Here is a 16,102-nt window from a genome sequence, read left to right as displayed (position 1 = left end):
TTTTTTGCTTGGATCTGCACTCTCCCCATTTGGCACAGGTGATTTTAATCAGCAGGAGACTGCAAGAGGGGTCAGCCTTCTTTTTGCTCCCAGTTCACATATGGGAGCCAGTGGGAGGTGAGTGCACAGCTCCTCTCACTGTGTGCTGGTGCTGTGTGGTGGCTGCTGTTGTGGTGGTGTGGTGTCGGTGGGGCGGCGCGGCCTGGAGCCTTGGGGGCTTTGCCTTGCAGCATGGGTGCTGTGAGGCACCAGGTCGCCCGCCCTGCTGGCGCTTTGTCACTGCGGCGGTGGTCAGTGCACGGTGCCACACAAAAAGGTCAGGTTAGGGACCCACTCTAGAGGTTTGCCGTGACGTGGCAGTGGGCTTAATACAATCTGATCAGAATGGTAACAAAAGAACCTCATGTTCTATTTAATTTTTTGCCTAGCGGCTTTAGATCATTGTATTTTTGGGATGTGCGATCCAGGTCTTTTTCTTCATAGTATGCTATTTGAAGATTTTGCATTGGGGACCCAACCTTTACGTCACACCACTGGTGGTAACGTAATGTTATGTGACCCTTAATTGCAGCAGATGATGAATTTTAAATTCGCACAAGTTCTAGTTAGCCCATTGCAGGATGTAGTCAGTCCCTATTTTATGCCGTTCACATAGACACTTCATGATATGCAAAACTAAATTTCATCATGATGTCACATTGCTAATTTAGGATGGCTTAGAAAAACCACAAAGAACTATATAAAAAAAACACCAAAAAGGAGCTAAGACAAATGATATGTGCACACACGGAATGTGGTGAGCCTTCCTCATAAAGATGGCTGCAGCCAAAGTGCAAGATGCTGATGTCACAGCCACTCAACCGCCACACTAGAGGGGAGGGGCGGCTGCTTAGCATAAGACATGCACACTAATAAGGCTTGCACTGGGAGCCCATCATATAATGAGTGAAATGCACAGTGTCTGAACTGTAGCCTATAAATGACGCCAGAAACCCAGGTCAGGCGGGCTAAACAGCACTATATAGGTGCATCTCGCACGGATACACGAGACGCACAGTGTCTGAATAATGGCCTATAAATGACGCACAACACCAGGTCCAGGCGGGTCAGTTAGCACTATGAGTACATAACACATGACAGGCTCACCATTTAACCACCTGAATTCAAAAGGTCCACACACATCCTGCAAAAATGGATAAAATGTGCCATACCTCAAATAGTGAGATATTAGTTTATATTTTGGCCCAAAATATGTAAGCTCGCAATCCGTTCGTCAAGGATTCTCAGACTTGCGAGTCCCTACACTGAATAAGTTAGAAAAAACACAAAGAACTATATCAAAAAAACACCAAAAAGGAGCCAAGAAAAATTGCATTTCACTCATTATATGATGGGCTCCCAGTGCAAGTCTTATTAGTGTGCATGTCTTATGCTAAGCAGCCACCCCTCCCCTCTAGTGTGGAGGTTGAGTGGCTGTGACATCAGCATCTTGCACCTTGGCTGCAGCCATCTTTATGAGGAAGGCTCACCACATTCTGTGTGCACATATCATTTGTCTTGGCTCCTTTTTGGTAATTTAGGATGGCCTCAGGATGTCACACGGAATTTTGCTCAAAACTCACCAATTGTCATGGCAGCATCAAACACTTTTCACACTACAGATTCTGTCACCCCACCCTATGGTTTCTCTTGTGTGGAAACCCCTATATTTCATTTAACAGATGATGGACTAGAGTGGGGTCTTATGTTTTTGTAGGTTATTATTATTATTATAGCGCCATTTATTCCATGGCGCTTTACAAGTGAAAGAGGGTATACGTACAACAATCATTAACAGTACAAAACAGACTGGTATAGGAGGAGAGAGGACCCTGCCCGCGAGGGCTCACAGTCTACAGGGAATGGGTGATGGTACAATAGGTGAGGACAGAGCTGGTTGCGCAGTGGTGTACTGGACTGAGGGTTATTGTAGGTTGTAGGCTTGTTGGAAGAGAGGGGTCTTGAGGTTCCTCTGTAGGTTGAGTTGAATGCTATTTGGTGGGAATTTGGGGTACAGAAAATTTTGGATCAGTTCAAACTTATCCTATGCTCTATGCTGAGCACTTATATTGGGGTTTCCATCTACATCTCTGAAATACATGATTTAGGTGAAACCCTCAGCGAACTCACTATAATGAGGCAGCAGAGTTACTCCGGATTCCGGTCGGTCTCTTTTCTGTGGTGTCCAACTTTTCAAAGGTGACCAAAGAGTTATTGACTGCACTTTTGTGCACATCTAAAAAGATGGACTCCACCTGACCACTGGCCAGATAAAAATTCAAACTGACTCTATGTGCCACACTACAGTGAGTTTTCCATTGGGAATTTTGTCTGAATCACATTTTCAGAGATATACATGTTATCCCCTGTGTAAGCACTTAACTTAAAGTGCAGGATAAATGTGAGAAAATCCTGTCCTGCAATCTTTGGGAGGCAAAATAAACAAATCAACGGCAGTTGAAGAATTTGCTTTATTTATTTATTTTTTTACTCAGTTCACCTTGCGGTATAAGTGATTAGGCAGCCATATTCCTCAGGTCAGTAGGATTATGTGAATACCAAGTTTATAAAGTTTTTTTTTTTGGTCTGGCTACTATTAGTGATGAGAGAATTCATGGATAAACAGGTCAGCTGAACCAGGTTGTAAAATGGTTGTAGTAAGTGTTATGGGGCTGGAAACAGAAGTTAAATGGTAGTTAGAGCAGGATAGTTCCTGGTGCTTCCTGGAGGATCACGGGGCAGTCAGGCTCATTAATTAAGATTCATGAATATTCAGTGCTTTCCCCACCCACCCTCTGTGTTAGTGTCTGTGATTGGTTACAGACTGCTATACATGTCCCTTACTCTGTGTCCGTATCTGTCATTGGTTGCTGTCAGCTTGCTGTATACTAATGTAAAAAGAAAAAAAAAATTAAAAAAAATAACCTAGGCTCCTGCCATATTATGATAGCCAGCACAGGTAAAACTACAATGGCTCTGCAACCTTTCAACAAGCTTTATTCCGGTGACAAACTTGAACAGAAATCAGATGTACGGTCAAAAGTCTGTGTTTGGGGTCTAGCACAAAATAGAAGGTGTTTGGTACAGACTCCAAACTTTACAGTACGAGTTCGCTCATCCCTATCTACTATCACACTAAAAAACGCTTTTATATAATATAAAGCTTTTTATCACTGAATTTTGAAGGCTATTGTTTTTATATTTTTTAACTGACAGAGTCATGTGAGGGATTGTTTTTGGAGTGATGAGTTGGAATTTTTCTCGGTACCATTTTGGGCCTCATATTTTTTGATTGCTTTCTATTCCACTTTTTGTGTCATAGAAGTGACAAGACAGCTTTATTATTCAGGTCAGTATGATTATAGCGATGCAACATTTATATAGGTTTTTTCATGTTTTGCCACGCTTACACCATAAAAGCTATTTTATAGAAAAAAAATTTATTGGACTCCTGTATTCTATGTTATGGCATTTTTATTTTTTTGGCTGACAGCTGTGTGGCAACTTGTTTTTTTGTGGTGCAAGAATATGTTTTCAGCAGTACCAAATTTATTTGTGACTTTTTGTTCACGTTTTATTACACTTTGTCAGCTGTATGATGAAAATTCATAGTTCTTCCTATTTATTTTTACTGTTTTCACCTAAGGGGCAACTAGTGTCACAGTTTTATAGATAGGTTTTTTACAAATGTGGCAATACCAAATATACAGTATGTACTTTTTTTTTCAATAAATATATATTTTTTGGATATTTTTATTTATTTTTTTAACTTTTTTACTTAGTTCCCATATGGACATTACCTTTTGATCCACTGGTCCGAGCTATAATGTATTGCAATACTCGATCATGCAGCACTGACAGAAGCACCTGGGATCATACATGATACCAGACACATTCTGTAGCTTGGTGACCCGGAGATAATCTCGGATCACCATGGCAACAATCAGTCCCTCGGGATTACATCGCGGGGCACTGATTAGCGAGAAGGGGGAGTGTGATCCCTCTACAAATATCCCAGGTGCCTCGATTGATATCTGCCTGAATCTGTAGGTCACGCTCCTGATGAGTCTATGATAATAATAATATAATATTTATTCATTTATATAGCGCTATTAATTTCACAGCGCTTTACAACTTTACAAATGGCAACACTGTCCCCATTGGGGCTCACAATCTAACTTCCTTATCAGTATGTTTTTGGAATGTGGGAGGAAACCGGAGAACCCGGAGGAAACCCACGCAAACACAGGGAGAACATACAAACTCCTTGTAGATAGTGTCCTTAGTGGGATTTGAACCCAGGACCCCAGCGCTGCAAGACTGCAGTGCTAACCACTGAGCCACCATGCCGCCCATGATGAAACGCGTTGGGAGGGAGCATTTGTGAGCAATACCTCATGGACTGATAATATATGGAGTATAATGGGGTTTATATAACCCCCCTCGACCTACCGTGTGCCCTCCATACTGGGGTCCGATCCACGACCAAACGATACTCATGGACAACTCTGCTAGAAATGGTGAGACTGTTTCATTACTTTCGTTAATATAGGCAATGTGTCCTTTTTAATTTATGTCTGTATAGGAATATTTAACAGTCTTTAGGATTGTATGCCCCTATTTTTATTAGATTTGTTTACATGGTTTCGGCAATAACAAAAAGCTGCATTTTTGTACAGTTATGAGAGTTTTTTTGCACCTTTTTGTGCAATAACATTTTTCAACATATTTCTACATGATTTGAGTGTTCTGTTTGCACTTGTGGGTTTGTTCAATATATTCCTTTCTGTACATTTGCATTGGATCAAGTTGTCTCTTAAGCACCTAGTTTAGTATCAAATATCCTTTTTAATCCACTTATTAAAAGCTAAGTTGTACATATTATTTGCCTCTACCCCTGCTGATACTCCGGACTGTTTGGTAGAATATTCCTCACTATGAGGCCTGCTTTCTGTTCCAGGTACAGTACATCTCAATAAACTAGTATATCATGAGAAAGTTAATTTATTTCAGTAATTCAATAGAAAAGGGGAAACACATATATTATAAAGAGTCATTACACACAGGGTGATCACACTAGACCTCAAGCAGCTTGGATTGTGGCCTCTCCACTCTTCCTCCAGACTCTGGGACCTTGATTTCCAAATAAAATGCAAAATTTACTTTCTTCTGAAAACAACACCTTGGACCACTGAGCAACAGTCCAGTTCTTATCCTCCTTGACCCAGGTAAGATGCTTCTGGCATTATCTATTGGTCATGAGTGGCTTGCACAAGGAATGCGACAGTTGTAGCTCATGTCATGGATACATCTATGTGTGGTGGCTCTTGAAGCACTGACTAAAGCAGTCCACTCCTTGGGAATCTCCCCCAAATTTTTGAATTGCCTTTTCTTATCAATCCTATTAATGCTGTGGTTATCCCAGTTGCTTGTGAACCTTTGACTATCACACTTTTTCTTTCCACTGAACTTTCCATTAATATGCTTGAATACAGAACTCCTTGAATAGCCAGCTTCTCTAGCAATGAACTTTTGTGGCTTACCCTCCTTGTGGAGTGTGTCAATGACTGCCTTCTGGACATCTGTCAAGTCAGCAGTCTTCCCATTGTTTGTGTAGCCTACTGAACCAGATTAAGGGACCATTTTAAACACTTAGGAAGCCTTTGCAGGTACTTTGTGGTAATTATTCAAATTTTCGGAGATAATAACTTTTGGGTTTTCATTGGCTGTAGCCATAATCATCAACAGTAACAGAAATAAACACTGAAAATAGATAACTCTGCTGGTAATGACTCTATATAATATGTGTTTCCCTTTTTATATTGAATTACTGAAATAAATTAATTTTTTGATGATATTCTAATTTATTGAGATGCACCTGTATCTCTAACGTAACTGTATATTTTTACTTTATCTTCTAGTTTTTGGAAACCAACAGCAGGTGAATTAGCAGTGCAAGGTTCATTCATGGATTTGAAAGAAGAAATATTCTGAATAGAGAAACTATTATAATAAAGAAAAATCAAAGTCGCAATATTAAAGGCAGCTGCATAGTAATGAATTATGCACAATACCGTAAATGGCATGAATAAGCACTACACTTGCTGAACACTTTGCTGCTCTAAAATATTTGTAGACAGCAGAGAGCAACATTCTAAACAAAACTGTAGAAAGAAAAAAATGCACTCTGTAACATTTAAAATAACTAAAAGTACTTAATGTTCAAAAAATAATGTTTCGGACAAATATTGTTTGTAACAATATAATACTACTGTGGATCAAGTGGGTTCTGCAGAGATGTTTTTATGGTTGTTGTAATACCACAAACTTCCAGGGTTTATAAATGTTTGCATTTTTATTAATATGTAGTTAAAAATCCATTTAAAATCCATTAAAATATAGTCAAAAACACATGTAGCTTGAACCTAAAAGGAAAGTTTAAAAAGATTGTCGTGTAGTAGTGTAGAGGTTTGGTGTAAACCACTCGCGGACATACCACTGCGGCAGCAGGTGCAGCTGCATCAGGGCCCTAAGTGGAAGGGGTTCACAGAGGGCCTGAAAACATATGGGGATTTACTTCGCCGGAGGCAGCTTCAATACTAACAGGAAAATCAGGGGGCCTGATCTGCTGAACGCATATGATTATGACATGGGCCTCTTCCCTCACCTGTTAGGGGCCTGCAGTCAGGATGATTCACCTCTGAAAAAGTTGCTGATCACACAGAGAAAGACTAGATTTCAGAGCCAGGAAGTAGCTCTGCCCATCAGGTCAGTCTTCAGCAGAGCAGAGAGGCGGCTGCTGTATAACAGACTGAGGGGCACTGCAGCCAAATTTGAGATGCTGCCACCTGACTGCGGGCCCCCTATGCTAATTTTAGGTGCTTTCTCCCCCTGGAAAGACTCACCAGCTACCCCCCCCGGCTCCTGTGGTATGATCTGATCGGATATAAGTCACTGCGCTGCCCAGCTTCCGGTCTCTTTGATCCTGGACCCGGACCTGTTTGGGCGGCCGGTGGCGTGTACCCGCTTCGGAGGGCGGTAAGAGAGCTATCAGCAGGGAGGGAAGAGTTTTGCCCACGGTGCTTTAGCTGTGAGCGGCTCCCTCCCTGCTGAGGCATAGGTGACATGGCCGGCGGGCGGTGTTTTCAGGGTAATACCCGCCCACCGGTCCGCCTGTGCTTGCCGTCTGACACAAATTCCCCATCAGCAGGGAAGGAAGCATCCGACTCACAGCGCTGTTAGCTGTGAGCGGCTCCCTCCCTGCTGAGGCACAGGTGATATGGCCGGCGAGCGGTGTTTTCAGGGTAATACCCGCCCGCCGGTCAGCCTGTGCTGGCCATCTGAAACAAACCCCCCATCAGCAGGGAAGGAAGCGTCCGACTCACAGCGCGGTTAGCTGTGAGCGGCTTCCTCCCTGCTGAGGCACAGGTGATATGGCCGGCGAGCGGTGTTTGCAGGGAGAGACCCGCCCGCCGGTCCGCCTGTGCTTGCCATCTGAAACAAACCCCCCATCAGCAGGGAAGGAAGCGTCCGACTCACAGCGTGGTTAGTTGTGAGCGGCTTCCTCCCTGCTGAGGCTCCAGCTAGGTGTGCCGGCGAGCGGCGTTCTGAGTGAACTACCCGCCCGCCGGTCAGCTGGAGCCCCCCCTCAGTTTGTAAAGAGCGCGAAAGCGCTCTTTGCTTAAGGCACCGCCCACCCGCCGCCCTGCCTCTGCCAGCGGTGGGTGGGAGTGCAGGCTGTGAGCCGGCGCGGTCCCTGATGCAGCGCAGGTGGAAGCGCTGCAGCGGAGGACCCGCCGGCTTTGTGTTAAGAACAAACACTGTGCCCCTGATCCCTCCACTGCCCCGTCACCGGTGCCCTGTCATGAAGAAATAAATTATACATAAAAAAAAAAAAATAAATAAATAAATCACAGCCTCTGATGCAGCTCGGATTGGAGGTGCTGCATTGGTATGTGCTGACTGCAGAAGTCAGCAGAATCCACATCCCTTATTGGTATCCCCAGACAAGTTTAAAAAAAAAAAAAAATTTAAATAAATAAATTATAAAAATAAATAAATAAATTATAAATAAAGAATAAATAAATTAAATAAATAAATTATAATAAAAATGCTCCCTTCCATTAGTGCCAGTGTTTTTCACCCCCCCCCTCCTCTTTAGGGGTCGGAATGACACATTAGGATAAAACCTCCCCTTCTGTGGGTAGCGGCTTGGATCGGACTCTGTCACACTATGCGCGGGCGTTGGGGCCCCGGGCGTCATGAGTCATATGGAGATTTAAACCCCCCCTTTTTTCTTCAGAATTAACCCCTGGTGCTGTCCCGCGACGGGATGATGAGCATCTGAGTGTACATTGGCCTGGACAGCGGAGTGCTGTGGGAATTGGGCAGGAACATCTGGAGTCCGGCCGCCCCATTTTATTCTGCACAATCTGGCAAGCACCATTACGTGGGACTGCGGGGTGGAATAAGCGTCCGGGGGGGGGGTCACGTGATGTCACCAGGCAGCAGGTTTTCCGCCCTATTCAACATTCTGTAATTAAGTATTATGACCGACACTATAGGTGTACTGAGGAAATGATACACCCGCCTTAATAGGCGTTATGGTGGCTGCCATTGCTGCCCCTTGTGGTCGGCATTCCGCAGGCTGAATGCTTTTGCTGTAAAGAACCCTTCTCATTTAGCTGCGGTAGGAGGAAGTAATGTTCCAGTCCTTGAAGATGACCACACACGATTTATGCATAAAAATGAGATCCCCGCCTCCATTCCTTGCAATAATATAGTTGTCTCCTTGAACCGACCAATCTCAGAATGTCTACCCGCCGCCTTATAAAAAAAAAAAAAAAAAGTTGAGCAGAACTGGATCCCAGGTTTTAGATGTGGCCTGTCAGGTGATTTGTGGGTGGGTTACATTACTTTGGGCGCACAGGATATCACCTCTTCTTGGTATACACTCTAACTTAGGGCTGTAGTTAACAAGGCGTAAGCTATGTTCGTCCCTGATAACTTTATGGTAATAGCAAAGTGTATTTCTGTGCATTTTCGTGTTTGTTGGAGTTTCAGTTCAACAGACGAAAATGAACATGTGAGATGCGAAAATTGTCAATTTTCTGCAAGTGCATAATTATGCCCGCTAATATTTCCTGAGCAATTATGTCCACATAAATAGCCTCAAAAAAAAAAAAATACACAATTTTAGTTTAGGTCTCAGGTGTGCACAACTGACCAGTGTTTTCCCATGTGTTAGTAGACAGCAATCATTCTAATACTAGACTGTAGAGGGTGTCAAGTAGCTTCATTATTTGAAGCACCTATTATGAATATAAAAAAAAAAAAAAAATTATGGAAAAGCCCCTCCCTTTGGATTTGACTTTTGTTTTGGAAGGTTTTGCCGAATGGAAATAGCGTTTATCGGCTATTACCCATCGTATGGAGGTTTATCTTTCGGCCCCTGCGGTTCCTTAGGTATGAACTTCAACTTTGCGGTTAAGGTCATTTCTATTGCTGTCATTGTTTACAAGGCGCCTTTCCTAGGCTTTCCGGTGTAGGTCTAAGCGGCAGGGTCATGTTACCCGGTATCAGTATATTGGTCCAACCCTAGGTGCGGTAAGTTTAAATTTTATTTTCCGCTACATGGAATCAGGCACCTGAAAAGGAGGAACTGATTGGTAGCTGAATTTTCTTTAAGCTTTAAAGGCTACATTCGCTTCAAGAGCAGTAACGGTTGAATCGATAGGGGGTGTATTTAACAGCAGCAGGTCTGGCTGTTTGGGTTTGTTTTCAACACAACATTTAAAAAAAAACAAAAAACTGTCTAACCACCTGTTTACAACTTTCCTTTTCAGTAGTGGGCTGTTTAGGCTTTTCGGTTTTTAGAATGCGCATAAGTTAACGAAAGGTTAAAGTCATACCAGGTATCCAGTTGCCATGATAGTATGGTTTACTCCCTATTGATTTTCCAATTCCAGGTATCCTCCTTAACTCCGTCCGCTGCCAGGTCCAAAGGGTTTTTGATTCTTTAAATTCGTAATGGTACTCCCATCGAAAGGAGGCCGATGACCCGGCCTTTCGTTAAAACACAGACATGATGGGCCTATAGTAGGGTATGCAGCGAGTGGGGTTTACCAGGCGGGTGAAAAGCATGATGTTTTTCAAGCGATCCCTTGCTAATGTATAACCAGCAGTATTTAGTGATTCTACTTCACCAACGGGTACCAATTTTTCCTGTTATGAGCAAACTGGTATGGGGGTTTTTGCCCTGAAATTTTTTCAGTTGCGGAACCGGACCGGCGTGAACAAGGCCTGGTGGGACCCACGGTATGAAATGGGTAGTGGTTTAGCGACAGGTGGGTGGATGTCAGGAGGCCTAATACTCCTGGCCTTTTGTTGATCTTATAAGGTACCGGGCTGGGTGGTTACGTACATTGTGGTTTTGATCTTAAAGCTTAGTCACACAGGCTGAAGAAAGGCCTAGGTCTATCTAGCCAAGCCTGTCTTTCCTCACAGTTTTGGGATCTTTTTCCCCACCTCTGGTTGGTATGCCTAAGGTGTTAGTGATAGCCCTCAGATGAACAGGGATGACGGGGAGAATTTTTTAACCATGAAGATTTTTTCCCATATTTGGCGGGCAATTTCATGGCGGTAACTTGGTGATGGTTGTTATTGTGGGTGCGTTAGTTGCAGTATTTGGGATGTAAACACCCCTCCCTTCCCCCCCCCCAGAACTGGGGTGCTGCTGAAGCTTTGGGGCAAGTGTGTATGAGTGTGGTTTCAATGGGATGGGGTTGGCAACGCAAATGCATTTTGAGGAGCGTCCGTACCGAGTTTGTTTTATAAACCGTCACTAGTAGAAGGGCAAGAGGCTACTGACTGTCATATAGGGTAGCGTAACATTACATACGTTTCAGATTTGTGTATTAATAAAAAAAAAACGGGAGTTTTTGCCAAATCAACCCCAAGGAAAAGGGGGTCTGCTGTTTAAGAGAATTTTGATGGTTTCGAGAGATTTTCCTTTCTGACGATGTTTTCCTTTTCAGATGTAAGTCGGCCTAGGTTTCAAGATTAGGTCATGTCCATACTTTTCGGGCAGCGGGAAAAGGTGATCCTCGCTCTGGTGGTTGGTTCGTGGTTTCCATTGGCCTGGAAGTGATTGGAGAAGCTGCCGGGAGCTGGTTGAGCTGAGTGTGCGACCTGAGGTTTTCAGGATTGTGGAGCCGCCCTTCACAGTTGACTTGGCGACACAAGTAGATGTCACAGATTTGGTCTCCTGCAACCTAGCTGCGCTTCGCCTCGTACTCTCATGCGGTCAGAGATGGTTCAACTTTTCCTGTTATTTTCCTAATTTAAGATGGGCAAGGCAGAGGTGATTTTGAGCTCATATTGGAACGTATCCAAGGAAGGATGTGTTACGGGGCTGTCCTTGGTACACGGGCAACCAGTGCCTACCTAAGTTGATTGTGTAAAATATATATATTTAAAAAAAAAAAAAAAATTGGTGTGGTACCGCCAGCGGGAAGGTATTAACTTTGCTGTCTTTATGAGGGAGCGGGTGCATTTTCCATGATGCGGTTTTCGGATGGATTAATAGTGGCAATGTGTGAGGAGATGGCTCAGGTACTGTGGTTTTGGGGGGGGTCGCAGCTTGCTAGCGCTGTGCTGCTCCTTGGCGGAAGGGGTAGGAAAAGTGGTGGTGAAATACCCGCACCGGACGGCCGGTGGCGGAAAATTTCCCAAAACCCCATGGTGTTGGCTGGTAATGCCTAATTTGAAAGCTGCGACCATAATTTATGCCAAAGTAAAAGATGAGAGTGTTTTTTCACTATGCCTCTCCATAAGTGAAAAATAAAAGTAATTTAATTTATAAAGAACTGTGTGGTGTCTTTCTAGGGGGGAAAAAGTGGTGTTTGGGTCCTGGCAGTCATGGCTCTCTGCCTCCCCTGCTCTGCTTACCATGGCAGACCAGCTCTTCCCCTCCTACACTGAAATTACAGCAAGAGAACACAGCAGTCGGGCCTCAGGAGGTGGGGGGATGCACCCCAAGAGAACATAGAAGTGCAGACTAGAGAGAAGAACCTGCTGTCCTGGCAACATGCACCATGTGCAATCATCTGCAGAGAGGGTAGGTACATGTGTAAATAGTGGACATCTATCTTTCCCTTTAGCTATCTATCTATCTGTCTATCTATCTAGCTATATGTCTAATATATTTGTATATGTGTGATGTCTATGTACTGTATGTGTGTGTGAATACAGAGACTATAAGATGAAGGCAGAGACTATAAGATGTGTCTTTAAATGTCGTGTAGAGGTTACTGACAGTGTTCTATGAAAGAGAGGCCTACGTCTGCCACCAATCCATGTCTTCTTTTTTAAAAGAAAAAAATCGCCACCCGCAGCCTGTGTGTTGCATGGACTGTAACTCCCTGGTATTTTAAAGCCCTAAGGGAGGGGGCAATTGATGCTACTATACTGCTCTGCTGCCTGCCTGAAAGGTTTTAGAATCTAGAGGCTCCAAGATGGGTGTCCAAGTTGGGTCTTGTCTGTACTTGCAAGGGAATGGGAGCACCAGCCCTACACCTGTCGCTCATCCACTTCAATATTTCCTTCCTTATCTGAAAACAGTATGAAAAACGACACAGTAGAGGCAAAAATTCAATAAATTTGACTACTACCGTCACATCCGCAAACAACATTCATTACTATGGTAGTCTCACTGCATTAAAATGCAGACTACCATGCCTACCCAACCACCAGCCACAAAATCAACCGCATCTGCTGCTTCATTGTCCTCCTGTGATCACCACCTCATGAGCTGAATAGTGGGGTGTCCAACTCAAAGTTGTCGTTAATGAGGTTTTGCTAAGAATTTAGGACTATGAAAAATCTGTGATCTTTGCACAACATTATTTATTAGTGGGCAATAGTGTATTGCATATCTTCACTGTTTTTAAAAAAATAAAAATGCCGGCCCACAGCCTTTGTGTTGCATAGAGTGTACCTCCCTGCTCTTTTAAAGCCTTATGGGGAGGGGGACAATTGATGGTATTGTACTGCTGTATCCCTGGAAGGATTTTTAATGTCCAGACTCCAAAATGGGTGTGAAACTTATGTTTTGTGGGTGGTGCCAGGATTCTCTGACCAAGAGGTCTATACCGGTCAGTGTAGCATGTCTTCCTTTTTCTATTTATAATGGTGTGTTGCATGGACCTCTCTGTGTAATTTGTTGACTGACTTTGATAAATCGCTGGCTCCACAGAACCTTGAGCTAGGGAAGGCCATGTGCGATTAAACTGCAAACCTAATGGCGGCACTATGGTTGGGTGACATCACATGTGCACTGCATGGGTTAACCTGCTTGTAATGCAATTTCTATGGCAAAATTATGTCCTAGATGTGCTGCTGCAAAAGGCATAGTTGCTATGTGCTCACTTTTTCAAATTAAATTGCCGGACCAACAGCCTGTGTGTTGAATGGACTGTCTTTCCCTGCTCTTTTGATGCCCTATGTAGAGGGGAGCAGTTGATGCTACTGTACCGTGTGTCCCTGGAAGGATTTTTAATTTCGAGACTACTACATAGGTCTTCAGGATGTGTCGTCTTTACCGGCAGGGGTATGGGAGCACCAACCATATACCTGTCTCTCATCAACCTCTATGTTTCTCACACAGTGGTGTTAGACTGTATAACATATTTTTGTTCTTTCGGAAGCTTTTTGACTGCCCAAAAGGTGTTTTCTGTGCCTTATGTTTGGCCTCCCATTGAATCCAAAGGGGTTTAGAAAGGTTTGTTAAAGGTTCACAGTTTGGTTCGTTAAAGGTTCGGTGAACGTACCCTTTGTTTGATTCAGGGAACTGAACTGCGGGGGTTTCGCTCATCTCTAAACCTGATACTGCATTACATTATGTAGCTCTGCATAGCTGTCCAAGACGCCTGTGTACAGGCAGTGTAATCTTTTAGTTTAGTGGCTACAGTACACCAAATCCCAAAATGGTAACAGAGTCTTAAGCGGGCTTTACACGCTACGATTTTGCTACAGCGATCTCGTTGGGGTCACGGAATTTGTGACGCACATCTGGCCGCTGTAGCGATCTCGTAGTGTGTGACTCCAAGGAGCGATTTTGGATCGTTGCAAAAACATCCAAAATCGCTCCTCGTTGACATGGGGGTCCTAATTATCAATACTATCGCTTTGCAGTTGTTGTTCCTCGTTCCTGCGGCAGTTCACATCGCTGTGTGTGACCCCCGTAGGAAAGAGGAACATCTCCTTACCTGCCACCGGCCACAATGCGGAAGGCAGGAGATAGGCGGGATGTTCGTCCCGCTCATCTCCGCCCCTCCGCTTTCATTGGGTGGCCGCTTAGTGACGTTGCTGTGAAGCCAAACGGACCGCCCCCTTAGAAAGGAGTCGGTACGCCGGTCACAGCGATGTCGCTATGCAGGTAAGTATGTGTGACGCGGGTGTGCGATTTTGTGCGCGACGGGCAGCAATATGCCCGTTTCGCACAAAAGATGGGGGCGGGTCGCATGCTAGCGATATCGGTACTGATATCGTAGCATGTAAAGCCACCCTTAGTCTATTATTCAAAGCTGTTGCATGCAGACAGAGCTGCCTGCTTTGAACAATATTTTTTTCAAAATAAATGCTTCAAATTCACAGGATAGATATTGAGCAGCATGGTGACTCGCTTCAAGTGTAAGTGGCTGGGACTGGCAGTAGCAAGTCTAGCTGGCTTACTTTCAGGTTGATTCCAAATCCAACTAGGACCTTTTTAAATGCAGCAACTAGACTGTCCACTACTGGAGCAGAAATTTGGCTCCTGTGTGGGAACTGTTAAAACAGGCAGTCAAAGAATTAGTGTCCTGCTGAAAATGCAGAGTTGGGACATGAGGAGCATGGCCATTTTTTGTCAGGCACCTGGCACTTCTGGTTCTTGAGCACTCTGTTGGATGGGGTTCCGTGGCCCATCTCTGTTTTAATTGGCTGCTGTGTGATGGATCTCGGGCAATGAGAGTTGTGAGAGGCAACTGGGTAAAGAGCTTGTTTAAAGACTTTTTTTAAAACATTGGGTGCTGTGTGGAGTATCTCAGGTGAATTTGGCTGTGAGAGTTAACCAGGTAAAGAGGCTGTTTAAGGGCCTTTTTTTTTTTTTACAATTCGGTGGACTGTGGCAAAAGTTGGCTTGTGGGGAACTGGGAATACAGGCAACATATGGCAAATTTGTTAAACTTCTTGCTCTGTGGGGGAAGTCTGGCAATCTTAGTTGTGTGGGGCAACTGTTTAAAGCAGCTCTGTTTGGGCCTATGTTTTAAACTTACCCTATATTGTTACACTTTGGCATACTTGGCTGTGTGGGGAAATTGTTTAAAGAGGCTCTGTTGTGACCTCTATTTGAAATTTACATTCTTTTGGTTACATTGGCAATCTTGACTGTGTGGGTGAACTGGGAATACAGGCTATATAGGGGAAATTGGTTAAAATAATTTCTCTGTGGGGGAATTCTGGAAGTCTTGACTGTGTGGGTGAACTAGGAATACAGGCTTTGTAAGGGCCTTTTTTAAATTTTTGGTCTGTGGATAACTCTAAAATCCACCTCTGTGGAGTAACTGAAATTTTGAGTTTCTTCATTTACTTCCTATGCAACCATAATTATTAGGGTGACAGAAGCCCTTTAAGTCATTTAGCTATCCATATTTGTTTGCAGGGAAATTGGCATGCTTTTACCTCCATTTAGGTTCCTTCTGTAGTCCCCCAGCCTTTACTTCAACCTATTTACAGCCCTGAACTTTGGGCTTTCCATTGACTTATATGGGGCTGGTTGTTCAGGGTTAAATTAAGTGTCAACTTCGCTTGCCGTTCCCGGTTTTTGTTTTGCCTGTGTTGGTTCACTGAAAAAGAATTTCCCTGGGTCCACTCATCACTAATCAGGTTTAGTTTTTGCCGTTGAAGGATTGTTCAGTAGGTTGATAATGATAAGTGGAAATTTGAGTTTGACTTTTTCTGTTAGGAAGTGTTGGTTGATGCAGAGACAGTTACTGTTTTCTTTGTTAGGAAAGTTAAATTTGGA

The sequence above is a fragment of the Anomaloglossus baeobatrachus genome, chromosome 6 (assembly GCF_048569485.1).
Source record: "Anomaloglossus baeobatrachus isolate aAnoBae1 chromosome 6, aAnoBae1.hap1, whole genome shotgun sequence".
Taxonomy (NCBI): Eukaryota; Metazoa; Chordata; class Amphibia; order Anura; family Aromobatidae; genus Anomaloglossus; species Anomaloglossus baeobatrachus.
The sequence above is the reverse complement of the archived record's forward strand: the minus strand, read 5'-3'. Positions refer to the sequence as shown.